Genomic DNA, 5,289 nt, shown 5'->3' on the forward strand with positions numbered 1-5,289 from the left:
TAAAAAATATGTATTTTTATATAAATTTTTAAATATAAAATCATCTGAAACTCATTCACTTTATCGACAATTTCTAAAACTTCTGCCAATGAGAGATAGTCGTCCAATGATAAATAGAAAATGCAAAGTTACTACAAATATCTTTTGGGGAGAGTTCATTTTTGTTCTCTTGCGGAGAGTTAAGTCAATTTACCTCTTCTTGTTGTGTTGCATGCAACAAGAATCCGATCCAACTCAACCTGAAAGAACAAGGTTAGGGTGTCATATTTAATTACTTGATGAATTTGAGGATGACCAGACCTGATTCAACCCGGAAAAAACTAGGTTGAGTCTTGGGTCAGTCCATTGACTCAATTGTCAGATTTAATTGGGATTATTTGTATATTATTAGAAGTTTTCACTCTTTAATTTTTACTATTTAGTCTTTGCATTTTATTGTTTATTCTTTGAATTGTTAAGTGTATAAATTTTTTATTATATATTTAGAATTTTAAGGTTAATTCTTTAATGTTGACATTTTTCATGTATTTTTTCTTTATTTTTTAAAATTTCAGTTATTTTTAAAAATGACCCAAATTGATCCATAGGTCAACCCTAACTCAAACATTTAAGGTTAAGGTTTAACATTTGCCGATCCAACCCAAAATCAACCTGCAGTGTTTTGATCAAACCTAAACCCGACCCACCCAACCCAACTGCCAGGTCCAGGGCAAACGACAATACTAATTGACAGTAGACACCAATGTGCTACATTGTTTGTATCATAATAGATAACTATGAATAAATTCTTCATCATCAATGTCTAAATCTTGCCCCGACTAAATATGGATTCTGTTTCTATTCTGTTGTATTGAGTTACATATCTAACATGAGTAAATTATAAATAAAAAATAGATCAAATGGTGTCATTTTCATATTGGTAATAGGTGTGCTACCTTAATTAAAAATACATGACGTGATTGATGCCGAATATGTTAAACAATACCAGGTGGGAAAGTAATGTTGGGTACATGGTTTTTATAACAGGCCCGAAGACCGAACCGGTCAGGGTTTGGTTACTGGGTCAAATGGCTCATTCTGACAAAAATAAAAAATAAAATAAAAAAATGTCAAAACCGTTCAAATGGTTAATCATTCGGGTCAGCGATTTTTTGACCAAAATCAATGGTTTTTGGAAAAAATCAGTTTTAGGGAAAAACGGAATCAGTCACCTAATTGATTCCTGATTTTTTCGGTCCAATCCCGCTTTGAAAACCATGGTTGGGCAAGCTTATGTGGATAGTTGGATACTACCAAAAATATCATGTCCAAACATGTTGCTCGATCCTCAGTTGTCTAGCTATCACATTGGGTGCGGCTATTCAACCCTATGAATTAAACGGGTGTTACCCATAATATGTTTTTAATTATATAAAAATATAAAAAATATATGAAAATGCAGAAAAGGTATAAAAAATTTAGAAAAATTCAATACCTCATATATATCTATATCTATATATATATATATCTTAATTTTTCTGTTTTTTTTGAATTTTTTATTTTTAATTCCTCATAATTACCCATTAAACCAATAAGGAAATCACACAGCTTAATTATTTCTAACAACCATAAAGAAAGAGTGATTTGTTTATCTAATGTTTACCCAAGTGGCACCACTTTCCCCACTTTCTCCTAAATTGTCACCAATTCCTATTTATCTCCTAAATTATCTCTAACTTCTATTTATCTCTTAAATTATCTTTAATTTAGTAGAAAGTTTTTCTCGTACTAAGGCTGCATTTGGCAAGTCTTTCAATGGTGTCTTCTGGGCTTCTCAAAGCCTGAAAGCCCAATTTTTGAACTTTTTCTGTTTGGCAAAAGAAGACATGAAGCCAAGAAGATGGGCAGTTCAAAAAGCTTGTGCAAGCTCAAAAATCCCCAAAATTGAAAAGCTCCAACTCAAGATTATACAAATTTCGGGTCTTCTAAGCTTTATCATACGTGTGCAAAGAAGCGCACGATTGAGAAAGTAGTCGGGGTTCTTCACACAAAACCACCCATTCCTCAATGTGCATGTAAAACCCTCCTCTGTGGAAAGTATTTTTCTCCTCCTCCTTTCTTCTTCATCTTCTTTCTTTGCTTTCTTTTTCTTTTATTTCTTCTTCTTCTTCTTCTAATGTGAACTAACAATGGGAACAGAGGGAGAGAGGAATTATTAATTACCATTACTGAGAAGGAGGGACGATAGTTTTTTTTTTTTTTTCAAAAACTCAATGCAGTGTAGATTCTTTCACTGATTTGCTAGTTCTAGCTGGTCTAGAGCTAAGCAAGAACCTCCATTCCGATATATCACAAATTTTCCTCAAATCCTATATTACTGTTTATTGAAGCATTATTTCTGTTACAATTGATTATTAAAAATTCTGGGTCTCCGCAAACTGCGTCTAAAGATTTCGAAGGGATGGTGATAACTCAATGTGGACAAAATCTACAACACCTCTCCCGGTGAAGGCTTTTTGTTTTTCAAACCTGCAAATATTTTTCATTTTTCACCTCAACAGGGTTTACCTTGTACATATTCTTTTTCTTTACTTTGATTTTCCACATAGGTTTGCTTTATTTATTTGTTTAATTTTGGTTCTCAACCTAGTTAGTTGATCATCTTTTTAGTTCTCAACCTAGTTAGTTCTATTGTTTTTTCTCTTCTGTTCATCTTTTTCTTTAACGACCAGCCCAAGTGCTTAGAATTAAGAGTGCTTAAATTTGAAGAATTTCCATTCAATTTATTAAAACTCGTATGCGTTCTTTGTTTTAATTGAAGTTTCTATTGTTTACTTTCATGTTTATTAAATTGCTTCAATGTCTTGGAATTGAATTTTCCCTTCTATGGTCAAGCTCCCTCCCAAGATCAAATCAAAGGGTTGTTTGCTAACGTGATCCAACAATGGGGAGAGAGAGAGAATTATTAAAAATAATTATGATATCATATTAATTACTATTACTGTGAAGGCGGGACGATGGTTTTTTTTTTTTTTTGAAACTCAATGTAGTGTAGATTCTTTCACTGATTTGCTAGTTCTAGCTGGTCTAGAGCTAAGAAATAACCTCCTTGTGGGCATATTACAAAATGGCTTCAAATCCTATATTACTATTTGATGTAACCGTTTATGGTCATATACCAATTTTTTGTGATGTATCAATTTTTTTTTTTGCTAAGTACCTCGCCATTTGACCTAGTGGTGAAGTGCCTGGTGATGAACTGCCTGGAGGTGAGCTACTTGGTGACGAACTGCCTGGAGGTGAGCTACTTGGTGACAAACTCCCTGGTGGTGAGCTCCTAATGATGAGCTCCCTAGTGGTGAGCTACCTGGTGGCGAGCTACCTGTGAGGTGCCGAGCTGCTTGGTGGCAAGCTGCCTAGTGGCGAGCTACCTAGTGGCGAGCTGCCTGTGAGGTTGCGAGCTGCTTGGTGATGAGTTCCCTGGTGGTGAGCTACCTAGTGAAGAGCTCCCTGGTGGCGAGCTCCCTACTATGCGGCCTGTGACTCAGAGAATGGTGGAGCTCCCTGGTGCAACGCAACCCGACTGCCCTCTGCATGAGGTGATCTTCTTTCCTTTGTAGGCAGTGGGAGTTGAGGGACCTGTGAGAATTCCATCTTTTCCTCCTCTTTGTAGGCGGTGGGAGCTGAGGGACCTGCGAGAACTGAATCATAGGACTCGGGGATATTTTCGCTGCGGGGACTCTCCGACACTTAAGTTAGCACTCTGATTGTAGAGAGCTTGAAGATGATTTTGGAGAAATGAGAGAGTTAGAGAGTAGGAATTACCTCCATCCCCCCCCCTTTTGGGGGGTGAGGTCTTTATATACTAGAGTCCTCGCGGGTTAGGTGGGTGAAAAGCCTCCAGACGGTAAGACTCGTCACATCCCGTCAAAACCGGGGTACGGTGGTGAACTCCTCGAGGTTGTCAAGCTGGCGCTTGCGTCAGGTGGCAAGGTTGGCGCCTGGGCCAAGTTGTCAGGTCGGCACCTGTGTCAGTCGGCGAATCGGTGTCTGGGCCAGGTTGTCAGGTAGGAGATCTTCCTGCAATACGCCATACTCTTCTATACCGAGCTACCCTACAAGTGGCGAGCTGCCCGGGGGAGCTATGCCGAGCTCCTTGGGCTATGCCGAGCTGCTTGTGGAGAACTCTGCCAAGCTGCCTGGCTCCTTGGCGAGCTCCTTGGTGAGCTACCGAGCTCGTGGGGTATGCATGCCGAGTTTATCGGTGGGCGTCTTATGGGCGACTAGGTCGGCCAGGTCGGATCATGTGCCAGGTTGATCCAGGCCGGCCAGGTCATGCAGGCCGCATGCAGGCCACATGCAGGCCGTGGGCCAGGCAACACGCAGGCTGCGTGCAGGTCGCGCCAGGCTGCGCCAGGCCGGCCAGGCCGGTGTCCGAGTGGGACACCAACTTGGTAAGTTGTTGCCTGGGTGTTGCCTAGTTGTCACGAGGTGCCATGTGTCACAATTTCACTGGAGGGCCAAATCTGCCCTCATCATTTGCCCCACACTCCCGAGCTGAGAGTAACTCAGCGAAGGGAGTAGATTTCTTCTTTTGGCCCGTAAGTCGATGAGCTAGTAAGTACTGATCCAATTCCTTAGGCTTTGGGAGCTGCTAGTAAGGTGAGGAGGTCTCCGCCAGTTCAATAGTGTAGCCCTTAGGCTCTGGCGGCAACTTATAGTTCACTTTTGCTGATTTTGCTCCTGTTGAGAAAGCGACTGGGTATTTAGCAATAGTGTGGCCCGTAGGCTTAGTGACTCGTAGTCTACTCTTTTTTGACTTTGCCTATGCTGGAGAGGCGACTGGGTCTTAAGTAGTAATGTGGCTTGTAGGCTTTTGGGAGTGACTCGTAGTCTACTCTTTTTTGACTTTGTCCGTGCCAGAGTGGTGATCGGGTCTTAAGCAGTAATGTGGCCCGTAGGCTTTGCCTGTGAGGTGCTGAGCTACCTTTGAGGTGTCGGGCTGACCAGGTGCCGAGCTACTTGTGAGGTGCCGAACTGACCAGGTGTCGAGCTGACCATGTGCCGAGCTATGATTGTGTTGCATCAGCTTCGTAATGCCATCCACCCACTCCTACAAGAAGCTACTAGGAGCTCGACCTTCGGGGGCAGCACTACTAATTTTAAGTCCCCAGCTCACACGGGAGCCTTGGAAGGCTCGACCGGTAAGGGCGCCTATGTAGTCTGTTGGCCGCCAATTCCTGTGTAGGCCATGAAGAGCTCATCTTTGTAGGGGGACCTTGCGGAGAGGACTGATGAGGCTTTATCTGA

Source organism: Nelumbo lutea, chromosome 1 (genome assembly GCF_056320005.1).
Source record: "Nelumbo lutea isolate HS-2025 chromosome 1, American lotus-T2T, whole genome shotgun sequence".
In the NCBI taxonomy this organism is placed as follows: Eukaryota; Viridiplantae; Streptophyta; class Magnoliopsida; order Proteales; family Nelumbonaceae; genus Nelumbo; species Nelumbo lutea.